This window comes from Hemiscyllium ocellatum, chromosome 6 (assembly GCF_020745735.1).
Source record: "Hemiscyllium ocellatum isolate sHemOce1 chromosome 6, sHemOce1.pat.X.cur, whole genome shotgun sequence".
NCBI lineage: Eukaryota > Metazoa > Chordata > Chondrichthyes > Orectolobiformes > Hemiscylliidae > Hemiscyllium > Hemiscyllium ocellatum.
In genome coordinates, this window is record NC_083406.1 from 12959820 (window position 1) to 12976134 (window position 16315).

At 40.6% G+C, this 16315-nt stretch overlaps 1 protein-coding gene across 2 annotated transcripts in view; it reads left to right on the forward strand.

Annotated features, from left to right (window-relative positions):
* Positions 1 to 16315, forward strand: part of LOC132816638 (uncharacterized protein C3orf85-like) — a 35544-nt gene that overhangs the window by 1267 nt on the left and 17962 nt on the right. The window lies entirely within an intron of this gene.

Below are 16315 nucleotides of genomic sequence, written 5' to 3' on the forward strand. Positions count from 1 at the left end.
AATGGGTTAAGTCTATAAAAGTTTAAGGTGACGATCATCTTCACTGCCACAGGCAATGGTTGACTCTCTGTTCCCACTGGTCATCCTCCAACATGGTACATTGTTAAATGACTATCAGGTTATGATACACAGTTCAGTGACTACCAGGTTTGACATTCACAGTCTGTGGTGACACTGTTACTCCGACAGGATGAGTGCCTTTTACTGAATGTAGCCCCTCAGTCATTCCCTTTGCCGCATCCAGATTCAGCTCCCTCTGTTTGATGCTGCAGATGAACAGCATTGTAGTTCCTTGTCAGTTTGCACATGGAACTCATGTCCTTGTTTACGGGTGTTGTGTTCAAGGTTGATGCTGCTCTTTACTTCTCTGGCTGATATCAATGTTATATCCACGATTACAGATTATAAGCAAGCATCTTCTAATCCAACAACCACAATTTAAAGCTGGTGCCTAACTCTCAGAGCACAAATGAATCTCAGTGTATGCCCCATTTGGCTTACAAATAAACATAATTAGGTTAATGTTTTGGATTAGAGGGCTGTTGTTGTACTGTGATAATGTCCCTTTCCCTGATCTAAGATGTGGAGCTGACAGTATTGGACTGGGATGCACAAAGTCTGAAGTCACACACCATCAGGTTATAGTCCAGCAGGTTTATTTGAAAGCACTCCAAAAGCTTGTTGGACTATAACCTGGAATCTTGTGACTGCTAACTCTGATCCAGGAGACCTAGGTTCAAGTCCTACTTGCAGCAGTGGTGTATAATATCATGTCTCCAAACAGGTCAATTAGAAAATATCTTAACATCTCAAACTGGACCAACGGTCAATTGTTATATTTAGTTGGTCAATCTTTTATAAACAATAGTATTGTTGATGCAGTTTTCCAGTTTCAGTTGTTTGTGCTTGTGACCATCATTCTCATTTATATTTCTGCAGAGAAGTCTGTTCAAATATTTGGCTTATGTTTTAAAATTACCCAGTCTACTGCATTTCTAACATTACTTGCATCACTGCACTTTTCATATTGACACAAATTACTATATTGTCAAAGACAGTGTCTTGCTCTGACAATAGTGCATCAACAAAAGAATCAATAAAACAATTGTTAGTAAATCATTTCACAATTGTCTTCTGTAACATTTTGAGGAAGCATCACTCTTGTATTGCACATTTTACTCATTCATTTCACTCTAATTCCTTTGTCAAAGTGTACAATTGAATCTGGTCAACTAACGTTCCAAATTATTGATCAAAAAATATTCAAATATAGCTCTTCATTTTACACTTTAACAATTAAATTGTGAAAATTCACAAACTTTAATTTATTCTTACACATACTTCATGTTAAAATAAAAAAAGAGAAAGTTACACTGTCCCCTACAGTGTTCACATTCTGGAAGAGAAAATCTTCACTTTGGTGTAATTTATTTTAATGAAAGCAACAAATTCTAAATTATCTGCTGTTTCTGCAAGTGTTTTATTAAATATCACAAGTAACCTACTATGATTATTAATATACCCAATAGAATTCCTCAAACACATCATAATCACAAACCAAAACCTGTTCTAATGAAGAATCACCAACTCAAAGGATTAAAGCAGTTATTTGTTTTACATGAATAATAAAGCATATTTTCATCCAATGTTGACTCAGATTATACACTACTTTCCAATTTATGATTTCCTACTGCTGGTATGCCCTTTTAATGTTTTGTAGCATTATTACTGTTTGTCACTCTGGGTTGTAGAAACATAGAATCCCTACAGTGTGGAAGCAGACCATTTGGTCCATTGATCCAAAGAATATCCCACTCAGACCCAAACACCCTACCCTATCCCTGTAACCTTGCATTTCCCATGACTAATCCACCTAACCTGCACATCTTTAGACTGTGAAAGGAAACAGAGCACTGGGAGGAGAACTACACAGACACGGGGAGAATGTGCAAACTCCACTTGCCCGAGGATGGAATCGAATCCAAGTCCCTGTGCCACCCTGCTGTGCCAAGTCTTCTAAAGTTAAGCTTAAGATCAAGAGCTAAGAGTGGTGTGGAATGGCCAAACTCCCCCACATGCTTTCAGGCCTTCATGTTGCATCATAGTGGTGACTTGTATCTGACTGATCTGGGTTCTGTGGACATTTCCCATTCAGATTGCTCTGTGGGCTTCGAGCAAAATGTTGGATATCCAATATGACCGATATTCAATATGACCAATATTCAGGCCATGGGGGAGTCTGGAAGAAGTAGTTGTGTTGCCCCGTACAATAATCTACTGAAGCCCAGTACCTACTGTCAGTTTGGTTGCATGGTATGTTTGTAGCTATGTGGTATTACATGGTACATCTATAGTGAATCCACAGGCAATGTTTCATGGACTATTACTATTGTAATGAGCAATTACTATTGTACAGTAACATTTAATTTGAGTTCAAAACTCCAAGTTACCTGTTTTCCCTGTCATCTTTTATTATATATCAGAGACGTTTTTGATGTGAGCTGTCTCCTACAGTCCTCACCTATTTTGTTTACATTTGTCACAGCCATGTCTAGGGCCAAAATCCCTGGAACTATTATCCTTCTACTACAGCATGGTAATCCACATGGTAAACATTTAAAAGCGACTTCTAAGTGCGAAGTCGTTCACTTTGGTAGGAATAACAAGATGATGGATTACTGGGCTAATGGTAGGCTACTTGGTAGTGTGGATGAGCAGAGGGATCTTGGTGTCCATGTACACAGATCTCTGAAAGTTGCCACCCAGGTAAATAGTGCTGTGAGGAAGGCATATGGTGTACTGGGCTTTATTGGCAGAGGAATTGAGTTCCGGAGTCCTGAGGTCATGTTGCAGTTGTATAAGACTCTGGTGAGGCCTCATCTGGAGTATTGTGTGCAGTTTTGGTCGCCATACTATAGGAAGGATGTGGAAGCTTTAGAACGAGTGCAGAGGAGGTTTACCAGGATGTTGCCTGGAATGGTAGGAAAATCTTATGAGGAAAGGCTGAGGCACTTGGGGCTGTTCTCATTGGAGAAGAGAAGGTTTAGGGGAGATCTGATAGAAGTGTATAAGATGATTAGGGGTTTAGATAGGGTAGATACTAAGAACCTTTTACCGCTAATGGAGTCAGGTGTTACTAGGGGACATAGCTTTAAATTAAGGGGTGGTAGGTATAGGACAGATGTTAGGGGTAGATTCTTCACACAGCGGGTTGTGAGTTCATGGAATGCCCTGCCCGTATCAGTGGTGAACTCTCCTTCTTTATGGTCATTTAAGCGGGCATTGGATAGGCATTTGGAAGTTATTGGGCTAGTATAGGTTAGGTAGGATTCGGTCGGCGCAACATCGAGGGCCGAAGGGCCTGTACTGCGCTGTATCCTTCTATGTTCTATGTTCTATTAAGGGGCAACATTTTCACGCAGAGGTTGGTGCATGTCGGGAATGAACTGCCAGAGGAAGTGGTGGAGGCTGGTACAATTACAACATGAAAAAGGCATCTGGATAGGTACTTGAAGGGAAGGGTTGAGAGGGATATGGACCAAATGCTGGCAAATGGGGCTAGATTGATTTAGAATATCTGGTCGGCATGGACGAGTTGGACTGAAGAATCTATTTCAGTGCTGTACATCTCTATAACCCTATAACTCTGATCAGATCTGCATAGAGTTAATTAAGTAGTAAAAACATCCAAATATGCCTTCATGCAAATTTCAATTTATTTTTATAGAACCAAGAGACCACCTGAGCTAACTGAGATGTCATTATTGCTGACCATTTCTGGAAATCAAAATTCCAAGTATGTTTGTGCAGTGATCTAATTTTGAAGCAAAAACTTAAAATTATTGATCCTTTTTGTTGCTGCATGTACATTGCTAATTTGTAAATAAATGTTTCCTGCAAAAGGGATCAAAATTGGATGAAGTTTGATGCAAGCATGAACAATACTGTTATTTAATGTACTTTTAACAGCTGCCAGCCCAGTAGGTCATACATCCTGTTGAGAAACCAATCTTCTGTAAATTGTTTAGATTATTCTAATTGCCTACAGCCAAGTCATGCAACTTTGGATATTATATTTAAATTAGTCATATCTATTCTATGTATTGTTCATAAGAAGTGCTAGATAACATGAATACTTTTGGTCAATAATTCAGAAAGATTGTTTTCTAGATTAAATTGTACTATGAATTCTAATATAAGGGAGGAATAACTTGCAGATAAAATTAAAGTGTCCCCTCTAATACATTCTTGTTCATTCAACAAAATCCTTCCAAAACAAATGAAGCTTCACGTCTTTTTTTAATTGAAAAGCCAAATCTTTCATCAAAGAATCACACGGAATGGTGACCGGACTGCCTTGTTTTCTCTTTGTCCATTAGATCTTATTGATACAGATTTAATTTTAATGTTTAAAATCTTACCTATAAAATTCATGGATCTGATATGCAATTAATGGGTAGTTTTGTCAAGTACTGACCCTGTTGCAAATCCCCATGACAGTGTATTTCCAATAAGAATGTAAATAGAGATGCTTTTTGCAAGTTTCCAGAATGTCACAGGGAGTATTAATGCAGTACATCAGGACTTCATCTGCTGAATTAGTAGAGATGGCTCATTTTGATCCAGGCTTTTATTAGGCTGCAAACTCCATGTTAGCTTTGTAAATATGTCCTGAGGTGTGGTGACCCTCAGCTTAAGCCATCTCCAGTCATTAATGTCTTTCATGAATGGATAGCGAAGAGGGTTCCTTCAGATTACAATAGGATCTTGACCAGATGGGCTAATGGGCTAAGAAGTGGCAGATGGAGTTTAATTTAAATGCGAGGTGCTGCATTTTGGGAAAGCAAATCTTAGCAGGACTTATACATTTATTGGTAAGTTCCTAGAGAGTGTTGCTGAATAAAGAGACCTTGGAGTGCAGGCTCATAGCTCCTTGAAAGTGGAGTCGCAGGTAGATAGCATAGTGAAGAAAGTGTTTGGTATGCTTTCTTTTATTGGTCAGAGTATTGAGTACGGAATTTGGAGGTCATATTGCGGCTGTACAGGACATTGGTTAGGCCATTGTTGGAATATTGTGTGCAATTCTGGTCTCCTTTCTATCAGAAAGATGTTGTGAAACTTGAAAGGGTTCAGAAACGATTTACAAGGATGTTGTCAGAGTTGGAGGATTTGAGCTATAGGGAGAGGTTGAATAGGCTAGGGCTGTTTTCCCTGGAGGGTCGGAGGCTGAGGGGTGACTTTTTAGAGGTTTACAAAATTATGAGGGGCATGATAGAATAAAGAGATGAAGTCTTTTCCCCGGGGTCGGGGAGTCCAGAACTAGAGGGCATAGGTTTAGGGTGAGAGGGGAAAGATATAAAAGAGACCTAAGGGGCAATTTTTTGACGGAGAGATTGGTACGTTTATGGAATGAGCTGCCAGAGGAAGTGGTGGAGGCTGGTACAATTGCAACATTTAAGAGGTATCTGGATGAGTATATGAATAAGAAGGGTTTGGAGGGATATGAGCCAGGTGCTGGCAAGGTGAAACTAGATTGGGTTGGGATATCTGGTTGGCATGGACGGGTTGGACCGAAGGACCTGTTTCCATGCTGTACATCTCTATGACTCTATGACTGTATGAGAGAGCAATCTTCTGATCTGGTATGACTATTGGCAACTTTATGGCAGCTACATCCTAAAGCACACTTTCGCTTATCTGCAGGTAAGAAAGATTTCTGTTGGAGGGAATTATATTGCCAGTCCCACTGAACATTGGGTAAATCTTTGACCTTCTTGTTCCTAAATTGTGGAATAAACCGGCACAGTAAGGGCCAACTTTGAGGACAAATGTCCAGCTCTCAAAACATATCAGTAAATCATCCAACCTGAGATTGGTGGAATTGATTTCCAGCATTTTGTGAGAATGTGAGCCTCGGGGTATGTTCATTTCCAAGAGGTGCACGATGGCAGAATTCACATCTGGTCAGCAATAGGCGTCAGGCATCTCACAATGCTTTTGATAGACCACTCAAGACAATTCAGGTTTACTGAAAAGGAGGTGAAAACTTCATGCTGTGCATGAGGATCTGGCTAGGAGATAGAGAGAACACTCAATGTCTGGGGTGGCTAAATTAGTTCTAAGGCCAGCGAAGCAGCCATATTGGATAGATTCCAGGTAAAGGACTCAGTGAGGAGTCAAGAGTAGTTGGATTGCTCTTTGCTCGGGGAACCCAGGGGGAAATTCAAGGAATCAGTAAGCAGCTAGATGTTGGAATCAGAACTCAGACGAAGCCTGGGAAGCTTAGAAAGAGGGATAGTCACTGTGTTTGAGAAGATGTGATGGGCTCAGAAAAAATCTGAAAGCAATAATGCATCAGAACAGCTGAGCCAGTGGGAGCTGAAAAGTTCATAAGTATTTGCTTGATGTAACTGAACGAAATTCAGGTATGGTGGATCACAGGGGCAGGTCTGTGTAAGTGAAGCTAGCTGTCAGTGAAGAGTTTTGGGTTATATCCCTGAGTGCTCAAGTGTAATTTCCAGAATCCAGGGAAGCATTGAAGCAGGATAGGAGACAGATGGACAGGAACGTGGCAGTCATGATGGAATGAAATTTGAGGGGAGTTTCAAGGCTAGATTCAAGAGAATTGTAATCTGTTGTGAAGGTTGATGAGATTTGATGGTCTGTTGTACCATTAAGTTCTGGGGATAGTTGTGGAGAAATTTTGATTGCATTTGCTACTTTTTGTGGAATGCTCAATCACTGTCAATTACCCATATTTACAATGTGTTAATTCTAGCTGTTAGAATATCAATTGTACAATTATTGCAGATTGATTTACTGTTCTAACTTTGTACAGTAGTCTATTGTTATTTCTTGATACCCATGGAATCTTGAGGCTTTATTCTCAGAGAAAGTCTCTTAGATTTCTCAATTTGTCTCTTGCAAAATGAAAGTTACTGCTACGTCATCAAATAGTAATAAAAATTAGGTCCAGGTTGCAATATAATTTGGGGATTTGTCTGGGATGTGGCTGGCTGGTAATTTACCAAAAATCCTCAGATAGCACCTTCCAAACCCACAGCCTCTTCTACCTAGAAGGATATGGGCAGCAGATATATGGGAACACCACCATCTGCAAGTTCTCCTCCAAGCCACTCACCATCCTGACTCGGAAATATATCATTATTGCTTCAGTGTTGTCGGGTCATATCCTGGAATTACCTCCTTAATGGCATTGTGGGTATAACTCCAGCTCATGGACTGCAGCGGTTCAAGAAGGCACCTCACCACCACCTTCTGAAGGGCAACTAGAGACAAGCAATAAATGTTGGCCAGCCAGTGACATCCAGGCACTACAAATGAATTTTTTTTAAAACCAGGTCAGAGAATGGATTTAAAGATGCATGTACTGACCTTGAGCTCTCATGTGAGGTCATTAAACATCTTGTGCTGCACCCAGGTCAAAGAACTTTGATTATTGGCATTGACTATGACAGCTAACTGTTCTTCCTGACTTTGGAAAGCTTTCTGACTCCCTGAGGATGATTTACAGGCAAACACAACTGCTCAGTGATAAACGAGGACAAAACATTTCTCATATAGCTGGATGTTTCTCAACTCATGATGCTTATTTTGTTAAGAACAAACTCATAAACTTTTACATTTAATTGTATTTATCAAATGTTCGTTGTTTAATGTTTAGCAACTTATCTGCTTCAATTTATTATTAGTATGTAGTAGTCTGGTTAAAATAAAACATTGGTTGCAATTAGAATGGTAATAGTTTGAGGACACATTTCTATCATTGTGACTTTGCTGTTTGAGTTTGCTAAAGAATCGTCTGTTAAGCACATATTGTAATTGAAATGAGTGAATGGATGCAACAATTTGTAATGTGCATCGGGTGGGTTAGTCCTTAATTGAGTGGGGTCAATTTTCCTCTATATAGTTCCTCTAATTTTTCTCTAAATAGTTCCAATCAGAACAAATACCTGTAACAAGAGCACCTTCAGTTTCCCCTCACGTACCACCTCCATTTGTACATATATTGATAACCTTTAGAATATAGAACATAGAATATTACAGTGCAGTACTGGCCTTTGATGTTGCACCACCCTGTGAAACCAATCTGAAGCCCACCTAACCTACACGGTTCCATTCTCATCCATATGCCTATCCAATGACCATTTAAATACCCGTAAATTTGGTGAGTCTACAACTATTGCAGGCAGGCCATTCCATGCCCCTACTACTCTCAGTAAAAAGGCCACCTCTGATATCTGTCCTATATTTGTGGGTGGCATGGTGGCACAGTGGTTAGCACTGCTGCTTCACAGTGCCAGAGACCTGGGTTCAATTCCCACCTCAGGCGACAGTCTGTGTGCAGTTCGCACATTCTCCCTGTGTCTGCGTGGGTTTCCTCCCGCAGTTCAAAGTTGTGCAGGTTAAGTGAATTGGCCGTGCTAAATTGCCCGTAGTGTTAGGTGAAGGGGTAAATGTAAGGGAATGGGTCTGGGTGGGTTATGCTTCAGTGGGTCGGTGTGGACTTGTTGGGCCGAAGGGCCTGTTTCCACACTGTCAGTAATCTAATATCCATCACCCCTCAATTTGAAGCTATGCCCCCTCGTGCTATCCTTCACCATCCTCAGAAAAAGGCTCGCACTTTCCATCCCTCTAATTATCTTTTATATGTCTCAATTAAGTTACCTCTCAACCTTCTTCTCTGTAATGAAAACAGCCACAAGTCCCTCAACCTTTCTTCATAAGGTCTTTCCTCCATACCGGGCAATATCCTTGTAAATCTCCTCTGAATCCTTTCCAAAGCTTCCACATCCTTCCTATAATGCAGTGACCAGAACGGTATACAATGCTCCAAGTGCGGCCACACCAGAGTTTTGTACAGCTGCAACAGGACCTCACAGCTCAGAAGCTCAATCCCTCTACTAATAAAAGCTAACACATTGTATGCCTTCCTAACAGCTCTATCTACCTGGGTGGCGACTTTGAGGGATGTACCGAAATCTCTCTGCCCATCTACACACTAAGAATTTTACCAATTGCCCAGTGCTCTGCATCCTTCCAAAGTGAATCACCTCACACTTTTCCACATTAAACTCCATTTGCCACCTCTGAGTGCAGCTCTGCAACTGTGTCCCTCTGTAACCTACAAAATCCTCTGGCACTATTCACAAATGAAACGACCTTAGTGTTATCTGCAAATTTACTAACCTCCTTCAGAGATGAGCCAAAATACTGTTACCTCGCTGTTGTTGTGGGTACATTTTCTTTACACAGATTGCAATAGCTCGGATCATACCAATCTCTGAGTAGAAACTGGGCTATTGGACTGTTGTGACTGTTCCATCATTCAATAAAAGTATGTCTGATCTGCCACCTAATTTCCCACATCCACTTTGTCTCACATTCCTTCTATTTTTGGACAATAAAGAATGATCAATCTCTGATTTAATATTTCCAATATCATCGAGCCTCATTTGCCAGTTGCAGAAGGAAGTTCTAACTGTCTATCATCTGTAAAATTCGGAGAGGTAATATCAACTCCCCTCTTGTTAACCTCCTAGGTTGACCACAACAAAGACTTGAATTCCTTTCAGAGCTCAGCTATATGGGACAGCAAACACACAAATACAAAGAAAAAAGTTTAACAATGAAAGAGGACAAGAAAAGGCAGATAAAAATGCAGTTTAAAATCCTTTGAGGATCATTGAGAGGCTAGGTTTTAACATGAGACCCTGGTTGTTTAATTAATTCTCAGCAACATCAAATACTGTCGATACAATCCTCGCTTTGAGTTGTCCCAGTTTAACATTGCTTTATTTTCATCTTATTTTTCTGACATGCATCACCCATTTGAACGTCTTTTGTGTGCATGGTTGATGTTGAGGTTGTATATCATTGTCATAGATCAGTGTACCAACTACCTCCAAGATACAGTTCTGGTGGAGGGAAAAAGGGGTGTCACCACACTGATGTATTCAGACCATTCCTGGCATCATCCATTTGCACTGAAGCTGGGGAGGGAAGTGAATGAGGATCAAGGTGAGAAGAGGGTATTCTGACTACTCAGTGGCAAGATAAAGCAAGGAGGAGATTCCTACCCAGGAACAAGATGGAATGTATAAATGGCTGAGATTAGGAATGGAACAGATGGCGCCAGAGGTGACAACTGGGCACTGTGGGCAGTGCTGTAGTCACAACTTCTTGTTTTCAGGGCCCAGCCTGAGGGTTCTTCACCCTCACATACCAGGAGCTGGAGGAGGGATGGGGGGAGCAGTAACTCCCATTGAGGAAACTTAGAGCATCCTCAATTTCCCACTCCTGGGTTTCTTGTGACTGTGAGGCATGAAACAGAAAAGAACATGCCAGGAAGAGAAAGACAAAGGTAGCTTAACATGATCCAGTCTTCAAAAAATGCAACTTCCTTCACATTTAGCTTTTCCTTCTCATTTTTTTTAGATTAGATTAGATTACTTACAGTGTGGAAACAGGCTCTTTGGCCCAACAAGTCCACACCGACCCGCCGAAGCGCAACCCACCCATACCCCTACATTTACCCCTTACCTAACACTACGGGCAATTTAGCATGGCCAATTCACCTGACCCGCACATCTTTGGACTGTGGGAGGAAACCAGAGCACCCGGAGGAAACTCACGCAGACATGGGGAGAACGTGCAACCTCCACACAGTCAGTCGCCTGAGTCGGGAATTGAACCCAGGTCTCAGGCGCTGTGAGACAGCAGTGCTAACCACTGTGCCACCGTGCAGCCCATTTTGAATGGCTTTTAATGGTTTTTAATTTTAAATTGGAGCTCTAATATTATTTGTTGATATCATCCTATTTGTTGGGCTCTCTGCTCTAAGAAAGATGTTATTAAATTGGTGAGAGCTCAGAAAAGATGTGTCAGGATGTTGCTGGGAATGGAGAGTTTGAGTTATAAAAATAGACTGGAACTTTTTTCACTGGAGCATAGAAGATTAAGTGAGTGACCTTATAGAGGTTTATAAAATCATGAAGGGCATAGATAAGGTGAATAGCAAGGGTCATTTCCCTAAGGTGGGGTGTTCAAAGCTAGAAGACATATGTTTATGGTGAGAGGAGGAAGTTTTAAAAGGGACATGAGGGGCAACATTTTTTGCACAGAGAGTGGGTCGTGTGTGGAATGAACTTCCAAAGGAAGTATTGAATGCGGGTACGGTTCCAACATTTAACAGATATTTGGATAAATACATGAATAGGAAAGGTTTGGAGGGATATGGACCAAATGCAGGCAGGTGGGACTAGTTTAGTATGGGAACTTGGTCAGCGTGGACTAGTTGGATCAACGGGTCTGTTTCCGTGCTGTATGACTGTATGACTCTATGGTAGAGAGACTGCCCACTGAGTTACCAGAAATGCCCATTTTAAAACCTATTCTGCAAATTGCAATGTTTTCTCTTCAATTAATATGCTAGTTCTTTATCAATTGGCAACCTAGTTCATTTTGCAAATTATTTCAGCTAATAATGCACAGCAGTGCACAGGTATAGTACAGTATATGGGCTGTATATTGTTTTTTCTATGCAAAATGTCCAAAATATCTTAAGTCTGACTTTAACATTGAATCCTGTGAATATGATTCACTTAAAGTTTTTCTTTCCCTTAAACAGGCAATCAAATTGAATGCAACCATAACATTAACATGATGTCATATCTTTAACTTTTTGGTGAATAGACGTTTTTTTTTCCGATTTTTTTTTTCCCTAGCATCAAGAGAAAGCCAGGAGTGGAAGGGTCTGCCTTCTCCAGTTCCACCCATAAATCTGTATGTTTTTCTGCTGCTGAGCTAAATCTGCTGCTTGAAGTGCAGTTCATTCATGTATTCCCATATCTGGGTCAAATGTTTTCTGAGCTGGATAATTTGACCCCTTTACCTCAAAAATATTTTAAAAGTCCATAGAGGTAGAAATCAAACAGGGAATACAGATCTCAACTTCAAAGCCTTTTGAAAACATTCATTTTGGCTTTGTTTATCTCATATGGAGCTGAGCTGACTTGTGGTGAGCTGATTGCTATGACCATTTTAAGTCAGTACTTTTCCTTGTACTTCCTGAAGGTGCTAAGTATTAAAATCAAATGATGGCAACTGAAAATCGAATGCCCTTATTATACAACTATCATTACAGAATGTAATGATTACTAATTTCAATCCTGAAAGGATTCGTTCCAATTTTTAGATACAATACCAGTCCTCAATTGTGCAACCAGCAATAATAGTTTATCTCAATCTACCCTTTCTGTTCTCCTTTAATATCTTGAAATCATTGAGCAAATTACCCTTCTAAATTTCAGGAAATGTTTCTCTAATCTCCTTTTGCAATTTAAACCGATGACATTAGATATCATTCTTGTAAATCAAGGCTGTACTCCCTCCAGGGCTAATGTTATCCTTCCAAAAATGTGGTGCACTGAACTGCTTTCAGTACTCCCAGGTGTGATGTAACCAGGAATTTTGTGTTGCTGCTGAATGGCTTCCAGTGCTTTGTTTCTCAACCGTTCAAGAAGAAAGCACATTATCACCTTTTAAATGTGTTTAGAGTTTGACAGTAAATATCAATCATAGCAAACCATAACAAAATCACAGCAACTTTTTAAAAATCCCTGTTCTTTGGATGGCACCTTCCGCAAGTCTAAAAGCTCTTTCACAACTGCTGAGCTAGTTTTAAATTCTAATTTAGCAGGGATGACTTGAGTGGCTCAAATGACACCACGCCTGGGGAAAGAGAATGCAACAACATTTTTGTTTGAGCAGCCAGGGCCAGAAGTTAATATTGTACATTAGGGGGAGTTGATGGTCCAGTGCTATAATTGATAGACTGTTCATCCAGAGTCCCAGTGTATGCTCTGGGGACCTGGGTTCCAATCCTGCCATGAAAAATGGTAGAATTTGAATTCATTAAAAAAAATCTGGGATTAAGTGTTGAATGATGACTGTCAGGAAAAAGGCTCATCTGATCTCCTCATGCCCCTTACGGAAGGAAATCTATCATCCTTACCTGGTCTGGACTACATGTGACTTCAGATCCATAGCAACATGGTTGACTCTGAACTTCTCTCTGGCCAGTTAGGGATGGACAATAGATGTTGGCCTAGCCAACAACACCCATATCCTATAAAAGACTAAAACATAGTTATTTCCTGCCTGAATTTGGCAGGAATGATGCAGAGTCAGCAGGTGTGAAGTGAATGTTGCGAGGACTGAACAGAGTTGACCTCGCGCTACGGTAGTTGGTGGAGGGAGTGTGTGTGGGAAGGGACTGCTTGCAGAGATGATGTAAATGTGGGAAAGGAGAGAAGTAATCACAGCAGGAGGTGCTCAAATGTTCTTTGAAGTGTTTAAAGATAGCTTGATTCTCACGGTGCACAATGTCCAAAAGATTAATTTGCATTTTGTGGTTGTTCTCCCTCCCACTGAGCTTTGGAAGGGAGATTTGTTATGCTGGAAATGTCTCCCTGATTTCCAGTGAACATCGTGTTGTGCTGGTCATGTCAACAAGTCATGGCATTTACATTTAAAATAGACACTTATCTTGATTGGGAGTATTGATTGCCTTGAATGTTGATAAAGGCTGAGCATGAATAGAGATTTCATACTGCTAAGTTACCTTCTCCAATTTAATGCTACCACTCACCATTCCCACCTGATCAAGTGCAGCATTCAGTGATTAAAACCACAGCTTTTTTTAGGAAGATGTTGCAGTCAGATCTAACAAACAACAACCTGAGAAATTGCTGGTTAATCTGCTCTTGGTGGCATTGGTCAAGAAGTGAACATTAACTGGGAGAACTTTCAACTACAGTGGAGTGGTGGTGGGAGCTGCAGTTGGCATTAGTTTCAGCCAGGTAAAAACAATGACTGCAGGTGCTGGAAACCAGATTCTGGATTAATGGTGCTGGAAGAGCACAGCAGTTCAGGCAGCATCCAAAGTGCAGCAAAATCGACGTTTCGGGCAAAAGCCCTTCATCAGGAATAAAAAAAACATGATGAAGGGCTTTTGCCTGAAACGTCAATTTCACTGCACTTTGGATGCTGCCTGAACTGCTGTGCTCTTCCAGCACCACTGATCCAGAATTAGTTTCAGACAGTCCACTCATCATCTACCCTCCCACCAGCGGAAGGAGATTGACTGGGCAACGTCAGTGGTACTGCACCCTATTTTGTTATTTGACTGACTAGCTTTTGCACCAATGGGTGTCCAACAAAATTTGGCCAATGATGCTGCAAAAATATATGTAGATGTGATAACTGTCACATGTTGGAAACAGAATGCTATGTCTCCAATTGCTCATATGGAAATGACCTATTCCTGATGTTCAAACTTCTAAGTGAAGATATCATCAATTAAGTTTGAATCTCACGTGAAAGACTGTACCTGAAAATACAGCAATCCCTTGGTACTACACTAAACTATTAATTTAAGTTATATGTTTGAGTAATGGATTAGGACCGCTACTCCCAAACATCTAATGCACAGAAAAGTGCTTTCAATGAAGATGAATTAACTGATGTCAGGGAAACTAGTTAAGGAAAGAGCATTTGTGGCACTAAATTCAGACACAATTAGCTTTGGGAGATCAGTTGTAACACTGTGGTATATGCGATAAGACAGTGGTTTCAAGAAACAAGCTGTTGTTTAAATGTGTCATTGAAATTCTAAAATTTCTGTAGCTAATGTGCAATGGTATTTTAGTCATTTTAATTCACAAAGTTAGCACTGTAAGTGCATACAAATTTAGTTGGTTCCTTGCTTTTTTGTAGACTTGGAACACATTTTGAAAATACTGCTGCCTCTGTTAGAGGTTTGTTTTTTATGTTTTATGTCTTATTTATTTAAGCTGCTTTAAGTATTCTGGAACAGCATTCAAACAGAAGTACAACCAAGACAGCATTCATGGTATCAGGAAAACCTCAGTATCAGTAAAACCTCAGCATTCACTTAACTTGGGCAGTGTGTGTGTGTGTGTGTGTATATTGGCTGGGGACAGCTTTGGACTCAGTTGTCATTTTCTGTCCCATAGCCTGCTGGTTCCTCCACTGAAGTTGGGACATGGAGGATGACAGGTTAAGCCAAGTACTGAGGAGCCTGTAGAATCTTAATCTCACTGTCACTTGAGGAAAGGCAAAGAGGCATAACTGGTTACTAAGATTTGAGAGGATCCTTCACCTGGACGTTCTTCTACGCGCTGAAGAAAACATCTCCAGTCTTTCACTGAAAGCCCAGTTGAGTACACATGGCCATTTGAAAGGCAACATCCCAGAACAGTGGGAGGCACGGTGGCTCTATGGTTAGCACTGCTGTCTCACAACATCAAGGATCCGGTTTCAATTGCAGCCTCAGGCGACTGTCAGTGTAAAGTTTGCGCATTCTTCCTGTGTCTGCGTGGGTTTCCTTTAGGTGCTCCAGTTTCCTCCCACAGTCCAAAGATGTGCAGGATACATAAATTGACCATGCTAAATTGCCCATGGTGTTCAGGGATGTGTATGTTATGTGCATTTGTGTAGGGTAGGGGAACGGGTCTGGATGGGTTACTCTTCTGAGGGTCGATGTGGACTTGTTGGGCCAAATGGCCTGTTTCCACACTGTAGGGATTTAATGATAACAGCAAGGAGGAGATTAGCTTGTGTAACGTTAATGCAATGAGTGCATGGACTAGAAGGTCAATCTTCTGAGGTAATTCTACTCAGTCCAACAGCACAATTATAGTCAAAGTTAATGTATTGTTGGACATCCCAATGAATCCAACCTGCATGTGGGACAGTCTAGTGGGCTGCAGGACACCTTGTTATTGCTAGCCATGCTGTAAAGTATGTTCTTGGGGAGACACCAGTTTGTAGTGCAATGATATAGTGATGGATAGAAGTCTTTCTATCTTTGGCATATAGTGTGGAATAGATCTTTGGATATCATAGTTTAGTTTGAATAATCAGTCTGAAAATTGTTCAACAAATATAACTGTATTAGTTACAAGATGCTGTCTGATATGGCAGTGATGCAGACCAGAAAATAAGGGCAGAGACCAGTGTGCTTTATTTGCACCATTCCCTCTTCTATTGTTATCTATCTTGTTCCTGAGGTTAGTGAAATCTTCTTGCTATACTTTTCCTCGCACTGTTTATTCTTCAACCTTGTCTCAATGGGTTGTTTTTTTCTTGGAAAGTCAAGATTGGACATGACAACAAACTATTTGCAGCTGCAAGTTTTCATCCAGTATCTGTTTCCACACATGATTGGAAATCATATAATTTTGTTGCAAATGATTTCAACCATTCGTCA